Source organism: Artemia sp. Qi Xiang Cuo, chromosome 4 (genome assembly GCF_049724085.1).
Source record: "Artemia sp. Qi Xiang Cuo chromosome 4, ASM4972408v1, whole genome shotgun sequence".
In the NCBI taxonomy this organism is placed as follows: domain Eukaryota; kingdom Metazoa; phylum Arthropoda; class Branchiopoda; order Anostraca; family Artemiidae; genus Artemia; species Artemia sp. Qi Xiang Cuo.
In genome coordinates, this window is record NC_142797.1 from 32,831,450 (window position 1) to 32,847,131 (window position 15,682).

The window sequence follows — 15,682 nt, forward strand, 5'->3', positions numbered from 1 at the left end:
AGGCAATACAGCTCATTTTAAATTTGGCCTATTTTGAGCATATTTCAGCTGATAGCTTTTGTGTTCAAGCAATGTTCTAATTATCTTGATGACTCCTTATGATATACATGTCCTTATGACCTACATGTCCAAAAATACCTGGTTTCACATGTCACATATGGATGAAACCAATCTTCAAATTCGTTTTGTTTTCATTCAGGTCAACCAGGCTCAGTAGGTTGCAAACAAATAAGAGATGAACAAAATTTTTAGGTCCATTTTGGGGTGTCGCAGGCCCCAATGCATCTAAAATTAGTTTCAAATTTTTCTGTATAGGGGTCCACCTGGCAAAGAGACTTAGGAACAACATTTTAAAGCTGATAGGAGAGACAAAATATTAGGCCCTGTTTTTGTGCCTTCTGTCTTTTATCATCGAAAATACTCAGAGTCAAGTAACAAGGCCAAACAAAAGTGTTATGAGTTATACATGACGAAAAAAAGTTTAAGGTTCATTCTTTGGCAGAACAGTTTTTCTTCAATTTTTTTTCTGGGCATAAGGGTTCCAATGATCAAACAGCTTATAGATACATGTTTCAAGCTTACAAGAAAAATTGCAAGTCCTTTTTCAGACATATAAATAGGAGACAGGCCCCTTTCATTTCCCTGTACATTAAATTGTCTTGTCCTCCCAAAATATTCAATGTAAGTCTTAAATCAATCCCTCTCATTATTTTCAGGATATGATAAATAGGTCAAGGACCCCCCCCCCCCCGGATAATTCCGGATGTTCATTAGAAGGGAAATTGAAAGTTCTAGTCACCTGTTTAAGTCAGAGGCAATCTTATAGCATTGCCTATAGTAAAGAGCCATAAGGGTTCCATGCATTAATATTTATTTTTTAAGCTGCTACACAAAGTTTAGATCCAAAAGTTTAAAGAGCATGTGGTGTAACAAAAAAAAAAAAAAAATAAAAGCATGTGGTGTAACTATAGGGTATGATTTCAAAATAAAAGAACTATTTACTTTATGGGGCATGTTTTTTTTAATATAGGCTAATTTAAAGAACATGTAGTAAAGCTAAAAAAAATATTGGTTATTACGCCAAGTAGTGACAACTACAACTTGAAAATATGCTCCTAGAACACAGAAATGTCCTCAAGAATTGCATTAAAATGAACTTGGCCTTCTGCCTTTACTGCCGCCCGCCATGTGTACTCTACTAAGTATGAATGTAAAATGATGGTGGGATGTACCTTGGTGCTGTTTATTCCTCCACTTTAAAGAACCCCACATTCTCTCCACTTTTTGGGTAGAGGTGCTGGTTTCTGGGTCAACAAAATTATTTTTGTAGCTCACTTTCAAATGAGTGCAACCTGCTTGTACCAGCTCAGTTGTGGTGTAGCCCTTCCAAAAATTTGAAATGATTCTTGAACATCCATGGAGAGACACTATATTCAGTCACTAGTCAAAGCAAACTAACTGGTATCCTCAAGAAGCGCGTTAATAATGAACTAAAACGAACTAGGTCAAGAATCGCGTTAATAAGGGACTTTTCTTTGTCTTTGAGCCGGTCAGCCGACGCATCAGCTCCTAATTTAATAATTCACAAATAACCTTCATATTTTGATAATAAAGTATTCTATTTTCATCATATTTTCTTGTTACCAAACTTCACTTCTCGAGTGTGTTTATATAATAGACAAGTACCATATTTCGGGAGGTTATTTTCTGTGGGGTATATTTTCCAGGGGGGGGGGGGGTAAACGAGGGCTCCCAAAAAAATACCTTATTTTGTAGCCCTTTTGAATATACTGTCTTTTGACTTACCTCAATACTCATAATGAATAGATTCAAAATTCCACTTAGGCTAATAGTTCAAAAACTCTGCAAAAGATCAAAGACATACATTTTTCTTTCTCCACATCTACTACAACTACTACTACTAACAACTCACTCCAGCACCAGGCCGCCTGAGGCCAACACAGCTATGCATGCTCATCTTCTATTCCAATCTATTCAAAGCCTCCCTCTTTACACCCTCCCAGAAATTTCCAATTTCCCTTTAATCTTTCCTTACAACATTCTCCCATCCCAAGCAAAGATAACCTGATTTTTACTATGCCCTAGATGGTTGGCCAAAAAGGACAATCTTTGCCAATTGGTCATCCTTCATCTACAGAATATGCCCAAGTCATCTCCTCCTCTAAATACAAAATATGGTGACCCCTTGCCCAAAACTGAAGGTTTTAATAATAATAATAATATAATGCAAAACAAATAGGCCACAGGGCCTCTACAAAAATCTTTTAAATTGAAAAAAATTGTAGGCACTTTCACCATAGTATTTGTCCAGTTCCTGCTTGAACGAGTTTAATGAGTTGGCATTGATGACTTCAAAGGGGAGCTTGTTCCAGTGTTGTGTTACTCGGTTCTTGAACGCCCAACGGCGGATGTCCTTCTGGAACCTCTCCTCTTGAAGCTTGAGGTTGCGACCATGAAGGTTCGTGTGGCTGAAGTTGAGAACATCGGTAGCCTGGATATTTTCGTAGGCGTCGTAGCAAAACTTGTATACCTCAATGAGGTCTCCTCGGTGCAGTCGATAAGCTAGTGAAAGGAGTTTGAGCTTCCGGAGCCTATCTTCGTAGGATAAATTTCTCAAAGTCGGACAGAACTTTAGTATTCGTCTTTGAACTTTTTCAAGAGCTTCAATGTCTTTGTTGTAAAAGGGACGTGCAATGCAATGACCACATTCAAGGATAGGCCGAACTAAAGCTTTGTAGAGAAGGCAAAGGGTCTTATCATTTCCAAAAGTGAAGTTGCGCCTTAAAACTCCTGCAACATGATTTGCTTTCCCAATAATGCTGTTGTAGTGGGCCTGTGTGTTTTAGCCCAATCCCCACTTGTTTTTCCAAAGATATTACAGATATTTCATTATTATAACCTGGATACCTAGTTTCTTTCAATTTAACCCTGTTCTTTCCCCCTAAGTCAAAAATTCGAGGCCTACCTGGCCTTCCAGTAATCCCTGTAACTTCAACTTAGTCCTCATGCTGTCCCAGAGATAATGCATATAGGCCATTGCTATTTTGACAACATGGGCACATATAGTTTCTTTTGAACTATACTGCTACTTAAACAGGAACATATTCTAGTCCAAATGGGAATTGGACAGCTTATAGTTAAACAAATTCTCATAAAACATCCGAATTACAGATGCCAGGTGAGCTGGAAAACACCTGGTCCTGCTGCAAGTACAACAAGTTTTTATACACCTCTTGCAATTCAAATTTTGAGGTCCAATTTCACCCTTCCCCCAACACTCCTTGAAAGTTTATGCTTGATCCTCAAAATGGTTCTCAGAATGTTGGAAATATGCTATTTGACCAGATGGTATCACATAGCCTAGTGTTTTCTGATTTACCTTACTGTTTAACAGTGAATTGATTAAAGGTCATTTAGAGGCTTATATTGCAAAAAAGTTTAGACTGACTAGAGACAAAACATATTTAGCCCCTCCCCTCAATTCAAAACTTGAAGTTGATCTGCCCCTCCCTCCCTTTTTCTCCTTATTGAAAATATCAACTCAATCTCCTGGGCTTTTCAAGAGATATTGCAAATATGGTATTTTGATAACCTAGACATAAATAATCTTTATTGTCTTGCTTCTATTCTCTCCCCCAAGTCATAGTTCAGTGTTAAATTGCCATCTTCCTCCTCAACTGTCTCCAAAAACTTAAAATTGATAACACAGGTTGATCTACAGATATTGCATATACACTATTTTGATAATCTGGCACCAAATAGCATTGTTTGATTTACCTTGCCACTAAACTGTGCATAGATTATAAATCCAATAAGAGCTTATAGTGTGAAACGTTCAGTGGATCACAGACAAAAACTGAGTAGTGTCTTTCTTCTCTCCAACATAGAATCGAATGTCATCCTCCTAAATTCTTTCCATACTCTACCTGAAAGTCTTAACTTCATCCCAAGGTCATTCCCATGATATGGCAGATATGCTATTTTGAAAACCTGCGAACACAGAGTACCGTTTGATTTACCTTACTACTTAACTGTGCATTGATTATAAGCCCCACTTAAGCTTATGATGCAAAAATGTTCTGCTAAATTAGACATAAAAATTGTTAAACACATTTTTCTACCTGTCAACATAGGATTTTAACTCCCCTCTCCTTAGCAGCACCTGAAGGTTTTCAACTTCATCCCAAAGGTGTTGCCAAAATAATACAGACATGTCATTTCAATAGCCTGCATGCACATGCTGCTTTTTATTTACCTCCAATCCCAAATAAAAAATTAAGAGCAGCTTGACTCCCCCTTTCACTGCCTAAAAGCTTGAACTTGATCCCCACAGCCATTTTTGAAACACTGTAGATAATTTGAAAATGGGTGTACATAGTATCTATTTATTTAATCAGGTACACATGTTACCAGATTATACCCTTATGAAACCTTGGTCTAGCGATTGACCTTTTCAAGCTTTTCAGCTATAATTTATCTGTGAAAAACAACTGGTATACATAATTTAGGATCACTGTATCTGAGGTGTGGGTATTATGTTGAACCTAGAGGTACTTATTAGACCTTTCAATGTCTGTTGCCAAAATAATACAGATCTGTCATTTCAATAGCCTGCACACGCATACTGTTTTTATTTGCATCCCATCCCAAATCAACAATTGAGAGCTGCTTGACTCCCCCCATCACTGCCTAAAAGCCTAAACTTGACCCCCCCCCCCAGCAATTTCTAAGAGACTGTAGATAAATTGAAAATGGGTGTACATAGTATCTTTTTAGTTAATCAGGTACACATGTTGTTACCAGGTTATACCCTTGTGAAACCTTAGTAATCTTGGGCTAGCAATTGACCTTTACAAGCTTTTCAGCTAAAAATTATCAGTGAAAAATGACTGATATGCATAATTTAGGATCACTATCTCTGGGGTGTGGTGATTATGTTGACACTAGAGGTACTTATTAGACCTTTCAACATGTCTTAACAAAATGACTATCTTAAAATTTGTATCTAGCATCAATTTTTTTTTTGGGGGGGGGGGGGAGGAGATAGTAAAAAAGTCCATAGGAGGCAGGCTGGTAGCCATTAAATCCCTTTTGGCCTTCAAAAGGGATTAGCCCCTCAATTTCAATCTCCTGACTGAATGAGCCCCTTACTTAGTTCTTTTGACCACCCTTCTATGAGAAGTGGTTGAGAGAAGATAGTTTTTGGGGAGGAAAGTACTTTTATTGGCCCTGTTTAAGCAAACCAGTATTTTTTTTTTCTACTCTTCCTTATTTCCTGTAGTCCCAAGGACTTGAGGAAATAAGTTCCAAGCCAATTGAGGGAATTTTCTTTTAGCCCTTTTCAGGCCCATTTTTTTTTTAATTGAGGGGGTGGGGCATAATTGAAATTGAATTGGGGCATATGTTGACACTAGAGGTACTTATTAGACCTTTCAACATGAAAATGACTATCTTAAAATTTGTATCTAGCATCAATTTTTTTTTTGGGGGGGGGGAGGAGATAGTAAAAAAGTCCATAGGAGGCAGGCTAGTAGCCATTAAATCCCTTTTGGCCCTCAAAAGGGATTAGCCCCTCAATTTCAATCTCCTGACTGAATGAGCCCCTTCCTTGGTTCTTTTGACCACCCTTCTATGAGAAGTGGTAGAGAGAAGATAGTTTTTGGGGAGGAAAGCACTTTTATTGGCCCTACCAGTATTTTTTTTCTACTCTTCCTTATTTCCTGTAGTCCCAAGGACTTGAGGAAAAAAGTTCCAAGCCAATTGAGGTAATTTTCTTTAAGCCCTTTTCAGGCCCATTTTTTTTTAATTGAGGGGGGGCATAATTGGATTGTTTTAACATTAGTCTTCTTGAACTAAGGACTTGGGGCTGTAAGTTTTAAGGGAAAAAGTTGAGTAGGGAAAAATTCACTAAGTCACTTATTACTACAACTACTGCTACTACTCATAATAACTCACTGCAGCACCAAGCCACCTGAGGCAAACAAAGCTAGACACTCGTCCTCCATCCCAATATATTTAAAGACCCTCTCATAATGTTCTATCAAGAAGTACCAATTTCCATTAATTTCTTTTTTACAACCTCCTCCCACACCATTTGGGGACAACCTGCTTTTTTTTGGCCCTTGATAGTTGGCCAAAATGGATGACCTTTGGCAATATGTCATTCTTCACTGGCAAAACATGTCCTAGACATCCTAACTTTTCTCTTACTATAGCCCAAGAAAGCAGGATAGAACCACATTTTACATACAGCTTACTGTTTTAAATATGGTCAGTCAGACAGGCAAGCAAAAGAATCTGTTGACAATTCCACTGTAATATATCTATCAAATTCTTCTTCATTTTTCCAAGCACCCATGATTGGTGTGTCAGTCATCATTGTAGCTTCTAATATTGTAATTTTGTTTTGCAGACTTATATTCCTATTCTTCAAAAGTTTTTTCAACCATAAAAAAAACCACTCTGGTCCTTGTCTGTGCTACTTTTCACATCTTCACTGCATCTTTCCAAATAATACTACCTAGGTAAGTAAAGATACCTAGTTGATTGATCTTGTTGTTACCCAATATCATCTCTTCACCTTTACTTATTTCCAGTCTAAGTGACTAAGTTTTCTTAACATTAAATGCAAACTATTCTTGCACCCTGAAATCTAAAAAACCTCCAAAAAAATCATTCATTTTGCTAACATTTTCATCTACAACACTCACACACCCATCAGTATAATCCACTTCTAGGGGAGTTTTACTTTCCCATTTGGTTTCATGCTCCTCCATAGCCTTTATTGTACTTCTTAGGACAGTCAATCAAAATAAACCATGTAAATGGGGATAAAGCACAACCCTTCTTAACTCTTGATTCAATAAAAACCTGCTACTAGTGTTATTTCTTACATCAATTGCAGCTATTTTATTCTTGCACATAGCACTAATAATTTTAATCTGTTTATCTGGTGTACCATACAAGGTTAGGACTTTCATTAAAGTTCTTCTATTGGCTGAGTCAAATGCAAACTCATAATCTATAAAAAATGAGGGTACTGTAGTAGTAACCAGACAACATGTGATGAGTGAAGTTTGGTTAATGCTTATGAAATAAAACAAAGTATGATGAAAATATAATAGTTTAGAAACAAATAATAATAATAATAATAATATATTGCGAAAACAGGTTTGCGCCTCTATCTAAAAAAATTTAAATAATCAAATGCTTTATCACTATAATGATTGTCAATCTTGTTCTTAAATGCATTGACTGAATCTGAGTTGACAGTGTCTGATGGTAGTGCATTCCACTCGGAGACAATGCAGTTGCTGAATTCCCATCTACCAACATCTCTTCTGAAACGTTCTTCAGTTATCTTAAACTCGTAACATCTCAGCTTATTATTCTTGAATGTTATTATCTTTTCTGGAGGGATGTTGTTGTAGTATCTGTTGCATATTTTGTATACTTCAATAAGATCTCCTCTCAAAAATTGGTATGAGAGGCTTGGGAGCAACAGTTTTTTCAAACGGTCTTGGTATGATAAGTCTCTAAGTGATAGAACGAATTTAGTAGCCCTCCTTTGGATTTTTTCTATTGCATTGCTGTCTTTTTGAAAAAATGGTCTGGTTGATGTATGACCGTACTCAATCATTGGTCTCACTAACGATTTGAAGAGTATAGAAAACAGTGTTGAGTCAGTAAGAGAGAAATTTCTTCAAATAATTCCCAAGACTTGCGATGACTTAGAGATGATTGACTTGTAGTGCTTGGTGAAAGTCATGTCACTGTCTATTGTTACTCCCAAGTCTTGTGCTTCTTCTTGTATAGGTATCTGTTGTCCTTCAAAGCAGTAGTGCCAAGAAATGTGTTTTGGGCCTAGCCAAATGTGACAACATTTTTCTGTATTCACTTCCATGCTCAATTTTTTCCTCCATTCTGCTATTTTGTTTAAGTCTTGCTGTAGTATTTTTGTATCTTCAAGGCTTGTTATTGCGCAAAAGATTTTCATGTCATCTGCATAAAGCAGTATCTCTGAATCTATGTTATTTGGGAGATCATTTATGTAAATATTGAGTAGTACAGGCCCCAGAACACTACCTTGAACCACTCCACTTGTGACTTTTGTCTCATTGCTGCTAAGATATCCCTCCAGTTTCACTTGCTGAGATCTTCCTTTCAGAAAGTTGAGAACCCACTTTAGAATAGTATCGCCAACACCAATAGACTGTACTTTATGAAGAAGTTGACATTGTGAGACTTTATCAAAGGCTTTTCTGAGATTTAAGTATAAAATATCTACCTGCATCCCACTATCCATATATTTTCTTCAGGCGTTTGTAGCAACAAGTAGCTGGCTTTCTGCTGATCTTTTCTCGAGAAATCCAAACTGTGCAGGTGAAATGAGGCTTCTTTCGAGTAGGTACTGTAATATATTATTCTGGAGTAAAGATTCTAGCATTTTGCATGTGATACAGGTTAAACTGATAGGTCTGTAATTACTTGGATCTGATTTGCTTTCTTTTTTGAAGAGGGGCATCACCGCTGCTTGCTTCCATTTATCAGGCAGGTTCCCTGTTTGTAGCTACTTGACAAAAATGTAGTGTAATGGCGCTGCAATTTCTTGTGCCAGCTGTTTGAGCCCTCTAGGATGTAGGCCATCTGGACCTTCTGATTTGTAAGGGTTTAGGTTTTTTAGTTTTTTGTAGACCATTTGTATTGTCAGTTTTATTTCTTCAAATTTGCCTGCGTCTAGTGGCTGACATTCCTCTTGAATTTCATCCTTGTCGCTCTCTGTTGTGAAAACTGTGGAAAACTGCTGATTTAGTAGGTTGGCTTTAGCTATTGGGTCACTGATTGTTAAATTTGTTGCTGAGTTTCTAAGATCAGGAATAACTGGCTGTTCTTTTCTTTTTGAGTTCATGAAGTTCCAAAATGCCTTGGGGTTGATCTTTGAGTTTTCGGCTACTTTCCTCTCCTTTTCGCTTGCTTCTTGTCTAGTGGCTTTCCTGACTTTGTTGGCGATTCTGTGATAATTTCTAAAATTTCTTTTGGTATCAGTCTGCTTGAGCGTCTCCCGTGCTTGCCGCTTGGTTTTTATTAGGTCAAGGATCTCTCGTTTTAGAGGCGGTTGTTTAAATATTTTGACTATTGGTACATACTTCTTTGTGAGGTCTATGATTATGGATGCGAACTTTCTGTACATGCCATCTACTAGATCTGTGTTATTTATTATTTCAGTCCAGTTGAAAACTTCTAGCTCCATTCGCATGGTATTGTAATCACCTTTTGAATACATCCACCTCTCATTTTTTCTCATAGTTTTGCAACTTATAATCACCTCTAAGTAAATTGTAGCATGGTCCGATTTTCCAACAGGAGGACCTATAGTAAGTTCTTTTATTAGTTCTGTATTACTGCATAGGACTAGGTCCAGTAGTGTTGGCTTGTTGCTTCCTCGGATTCTTGTTGGTTTTTTAATAAGCTGTTCTAGGTAATTATCGTTCACTATCTTCAGAAATTCCCTCTGTGAGGGTGACCCGCTATGCTCTAGGACGTGTGGAAGGTCCCAATCTATGTTAGGGTAATTGAAATCTCCAATGATGAGAGTTGGTTCTGTTAATCTTTGACATATAGTGTGAATATCTTTAAAGAGTACTTGGTCATTCATGGCTGTGCTATTTGGACTTCTATATACTACAGCCAAATTTAGAGTTGCTTGATTTGTGTTTGATATCTGAAGCCAAAAAATTTCCTGTCCATTTGTTGTTGATGATACTTTCTGGACTGATAAATTGTCTAAGACGTAGCAAATAATTCCCCGACCTTCTTCTTGATCTATGTTCATGGTGTGGCTTTTGTAGCCGTTGATGGCCAACTCTGGTAAAGTTGGGAGATATTGACAGTGTTTAGGCTTAGCTTTGACCACTGCTGCTATGTCTTGGTTCTTTGCTGCAATTTCTACTTTTAAATCTGATAATTTGTTTGGTAGTGAATCAGCATTTAAACATAGTATCTTTAGTGTTTTTACTTTAGTAGCTTTTTTTTAGGCTTGAAGGATGGTGGCATTTGTTTGGCTTTGGTTATTCTACTTCATATTTGCCGTTGCTCTTTGTTGGAGTCTTTACCTTGCCTCCAATGGCTCTGCATCTCCATTTGACAATTGCACTGGGTGCGGGCATTCCTCTTCTGTTGTCTCTTCATGGTGAGCGTTTGTCTCTGGATGGGCGTGAGATCTGGGTTTATATATACTTTGGTACAAGTTTCTTCATTTGATGATTTTCTTAGATTTGGAGCACTCATCAGGATTGTTTGCCTTTTCATCTCAAGCTCTTGTGATTTTTTTAGGTTAACTAACAAAGTGCGTGGACTACCATCTTCTTTTGGTCTTCCAATCTGGGCAGTTTCTAGTATCTCCCCTTCAGTGATATTTGCCCCAAGCTTGTTTTCTTGAGTCAATTTGACAACCTGTGTAGTGTCATTGAGAGCAGTAGATTCAGGTAGCCCCATGACTACAAAATTCATCTTTTTCTGTTCTCTTAATTCCTTTTTTACTTCTACCTGAATAATTGCATTTATTGTCGGCTGGATGTCGTGAGGTGAGGGTTTTTCACTATGATTCGAAGGTGTTGCCTCATGAGGTCTGTGAGGTTGAGCTTCTGTTAGCTGTTGCACTTGAAGCTGTAGAAGTGCTACTTTTCGCTTGGAGCAGGAGAGGCATTTGTATTTAAACAGGAGACACTTGTTGTCTTCTCTCTTCATAACCAGCACAAGATCTGCATTTATACCTCAGCAAGAGGCATGTTCCCACTCGTTGCAGAAAAAGCAGAGGAAAGAGGTGAGAATGTTGACATCTTTGTGACAGTAGCTGCATTCTGTGTTGTTATCTGGGAAACTAGTGCCCAAAGGAATCTCTTTGGGCTTTGTAGGCTGGCTTACCAAGGGACCTTGGCTTTTGGTGGATTCTTCTCTTGGAGTCCCTCTAGTATTTTGTGCTTTTGGTGGAGGAGTTGCTGTATATTGGTTGTTGCTAGAAGATTTGCAACTATAGCATTGCTATTGTCCTCAGAGTTTGTCAGCAGCTTCCTTATTATACGCAAGACCTGTGTAACCAAAGTGGAGCCATTTTAGGCAGTCTTGGCACTGAATTCCTCCTTGAGCTCTTGTTACATTTTTCCTGCAATGTGGGCAGAGTTCTACCATATTTATGTTATTTATTTTGGCAAAGATTTTGTCAACAAACCTTCAGTTCAATTTGGCAACACCAGCATTACAAGCTTTAAAAATTCAGCAGTAGATAAGACCTGTGGGAAGTGCAACACACAAATCACCTTATCCCAGCAGTTTAAGGATAAAAAATCCTGCTAGTACTGTACAGCCTCTTGAATGTTCGTTGTTGCTCACTTCTGCACAGGCTATCTCTGAAAAATGTAGCCAGAATTATATTGCAGAAAATACCAATAAAATACTGTCTAAATTTGGCAGCTATGCTGTATTTGGCAACTATGTGACTTCACTTATTCAGAAGAAACAGATACATAGGTGGCAACAAAGATGGTGCTATATGAGAATAGTAAAATAGATGGCGAGCCAATCTATATGAAAAAGAAGATGGGGCAGGTGAGAATAGCCAGAGAGAAAGACCTATACTAAGAATTATAGAAGGTCCCTCAAATACTACTCAACTAAAAATCTATAATTAGAGTGTAGAAATCAGTATGGAAATAACCTCAAAGTAATAATGCAGAAGCTTTATCCCATTAAGGGCAAAGATGCAAACTCAGCTACAATAACTCTGTATATAACATAGATGTCGGGGTTGATCAAATACATAACCTAACCTAGGTACCTTTTTTCCCCCTAAACCCCAAAAAACAAAAGTTTAAATATTGTAAAGGCAGTGACAAACCACAGTTTCCAATCCAATTCTCTATTGAAAGAAACCTGTTTGACTAGTTTCTTAAGCATCTTCCCTATATAATATATTGCTTGTTGTCTGGCTACTACTAAAGTACCAAAATGAGGACAAAAATAGACTGATGACTCAGGCACTTCTCAATTATTCATCTAAGAGTGAAAATTTGGTCAATGTATCCTTTTCTGCTTCCTCAAACCATACTGGTCTTCTCTTAAAACTTTATCTGCAGTATATCCAAGTAAAAAAGTACCATCCCATTAAGTAATTTGCTTCACAGAGAAACCAAGCTAATGTCTCTATAATTACCAAATTAACTCTTATCATCTTTCTTGAAGAGGAGTTCTATTATTGTTTTCCTAAAACCACTAGGCACTTTCCATTGTTCAATAATTATATTCAGAAATTTATCAATAACTTCACACCAACATATTTAAGAAACTCATTTACCACACTACCAGCACCTGGGGCATGGGCATTATTAAATTTTGATCCTTTGAGTACTGTTTCCAATTTTTCCTTGCAAGATAAATCTTCCTTCACTTCCAAAGTGTTATAAACTTTTTCAATTGTTTTGTATGTCATTTGTGGAAACTTTATCATAGCACATTTACAAAGTGTTCTGCTCATCTCTCTTTAAACCTTTCTTTATAACTAATTGTGGCCCTGTTCTTGTCTTTAATTGGGAAAGTCCACATTGACTGTTCCCAAACAATTTTTTAACATGACAATAGACCATCATATTTTACTTTTGTGTTGTCCCTTTTGCATTGCTGAAATCATGGCCAATTTTATCTATGGCCTCTACTTCATACCCCCTTGAGTCATATTTTGGTGCTTTCTCTATTTTCACTACATTCCTCTTATATTCATATAATCTATCACCAAATATTTCTTGTATAAGCCCAACCTTTTCTCTACTTGGCCTATACTTAAAGCATTTGGTAATTTTTTTTTATTCACATTATTGACTTATGAATAAAGTAAACATACCAATCAATCCCTTTTTTTATGCTCTTTCCAAATATAATAATCATTTTTGCTGGAAATGAAATTTTACCCCCACCCCTATATATACCAATTCAGGGTATACATTTACATATTAGGGGGGGGGATGGGGGAAAGTTTAAACTTACCTCTCATTTGCATAAGAAATAAAATTTACCCCCCCCCCCAAATGTGCAAATACATACCCTGAATTGGTATTAAAAGGGTGGTGGTAAAATTCATTTCCAACAAAAATGAGTATTATATTTGAAAAAAGCATAAAAAAAGAAATCAAGTTGTATGTTTACTTTATTTGTAAGTCAATAATATGAATAACAAAAAATTTACCAAGCATTCTCACTAATGTTCCTGAATGTATTTCTAACTTTACTCCCTGCAACTTCATAAACTATTTTTCTCAAATATTTTACCCATCATCTACAGTGTCAAATTTTACACTCTACAATTTAGCCTTCAACTGTTCCTGGAAACTTTCTCACAAATTCTTATCCTGGAGTTTACCAATGTCATAACTTATCATAAGGTAGGCCTAGGCCTATTTCAGCTTCAAATTAGGCTAACTCTAAATAGGCTAATTTTTCCTAGCTAAATTATTAACTTAAATTGCATTGTCCTTAATTATGTTAATACTTATAAATTTACCAACTCTTCTAATATTTTCTAGTCTCATTGTATAATGGGTGAGCAAGAAGAGCAGAAATGGGATTTTTAGATGTGGGCCTAATTGTTGTAGGGAAGCCTATAGGGTATAATACTGGACTAGATTTTAACCTGTTAAGAATACAATGCCCATTAAGAAAGAGATGTGGGTAAAAGATAATTTCTTAAACCACATTGGCCTGACATCACATAAAGAAAGAAAAACAAGCAAAAATGGGGTTTTTTATAGGCCAAATGAAAGTACTGAAAAAAAACACAACAAAGCAAATATTTTGAGAGGACAAACACCTCTCTTCTTCAGCGCAAAACAAAATAATGTATCCAAAAACAAATGCAGTGAAGAAGAGAGGCCTTTGTCCTCTCAAAATATTTGCTTTGTTGTTTTTTTTTCAGTACTTTCATTTGGCCTAGAAAAAACTCCAATTTTGCTTGTTTTTCTTTCTTTATGAGATTTGGGTAAATTTTTACCAAATCATATTATTGACTTATGAATAAAGTGTAAATGCCATTTGATGCCTTTTTTTATGCTCTTTCCAAATATAATAATCATTTTTGTCAGAAATGAATTTTACACCCACCCCTACATACCAATTCAGGGTATATATTTGCACATTAGGGGGGAGGGAGTAAAGTTTAAATGGTAAAATCCTACTTTAGCTACTTTTGTCTTTCTTGGAAAGGGGCTAGGTTTGGAAAATGAAACTTTCAGAGATGGGTTTACAGGCTAAAGTATATCCTGGCAGATATTTTGAAGTACCTATCTCCACTCCTTCTCTTTCTAGAGGGTCCTTACCTTTAAAAACCTATGTGTTATGAAAGTGAAACCTTGCAAAACACATCTTCTGCTTAAATGAAGTACAAGAAAACTGTTTTCAGCTTGAAAGCTTTGCTCAGTCCCAATTTATAAGGTTTTAAAGATATGCAGATGCGTTTCCTAAATTTTGTAAAAAAGACATTAAGATGGCTTAAAATACTACCTACATAAAAGGAATTGCATTTTCAGAACTAAAACTAGAGAAAAAGAAACTGATAACTGAAAATTAAGGTAAAATGTTGTTTTGTTAAAATTTCAATAGGTATAGACCTGTCATGTAGGCAAATTTCAGGGCCCTTTAGAGGGACAAGGAATGGTCAATATATACCAAATCATATTATTGAGTTAGGACTAAAGTGAATACACTATTCGATGCCTTTTTCATGTTGATTACAAATATAATAAGCATTTCTATCGGAAATGAATTTCAGCCCCCCCCCCTATATAGGCATAGGCTATACCTAACCTAACCCTGAATTGGCATATATAGGGGGGGGGGACTGAAATTCATTTCCATTAGAAATGCTGGTAAAATTCTACTTTAGTTACTTTTGGCTATCTTGGAAAGGAGCTGGGTTAGGAAAATGAAACTTTCAGGGATGGATGTACATGCTCAGGTTTGTCCCGGGAAGGTACTTTGAAGTCCCTCCCTCCACTCATCCCCCCTCTATATAATGGTAAATTACTGCACATTACTAGTTGTTTTTAACTCATATTTCATCCTATATTACTATCATAAATATAAATCACTGCTTACCTTACACAACTTCTGCTTTTAACCTTGTTCATTAAAATATATTCCAAAATCCTATTTAAATCCTAAGCCATTTAATTTTCAACCCATGCTGACTTCCTTTATGGTATATGAAACCCGGTTAGTTGTGATGTCACACTTGCCTTATCAGACACCCTTACCCTTAAGGGTAGCAGTCACATGCCAAACGACTCTGTTGATAAGACCATTTAAACTGTATTAATTAGGGAAAGGATTTCACAAGAGAGATCATTAAAAATAACCTAATCCTTTTTAGAGGACAAATTATGTCATAGGAAGATGTTTAGGAGGCATTAATAGATAAAGTGCTAAAAACATCAGAATCGACTTCAGAGGACACGTTATATCACGGGAAGAGGTTTTTAAAATCCCCCTTCCCCCCAAACTCAAAATTTACAAAAATTTACTTTAGAAGCTTTTTAATATTTATAAATCACTAATAGATATAGCGCTACAAGTTTCAGAATTGACTTAAGAGGACACGTTATATCACGGGAAGAGGGTT

General features: G+C 36.6%; 1 protein-coding gene across 3 annotated transcripts in view; it reads right to left on the minus strand.

Moving 5' to 3' along the window:
- LOC148953026 (uncharacterized) overlaps nt 1–15,682 on the minus strand; it is a 60,705-nt gene that overhangs the window by 33,967 nt on the left and 11,056 nt on the right. The window contains exon 1 of one of the 3 annotated variants that reach the window (XM_089087506.1): nt 3,799–3,906. The exons of the other annotated variants lie outside the window; for them this stretch is intronic. The gene's annotated coding sequence lies outside the window, so the exon portion shown is untranslated. Of the gene's footprint in view, nt 1–3,798; nt 3,907–15,682 lie in introns of those variants that run through there. 3 annotated transcript variants of the gene reach the window in all.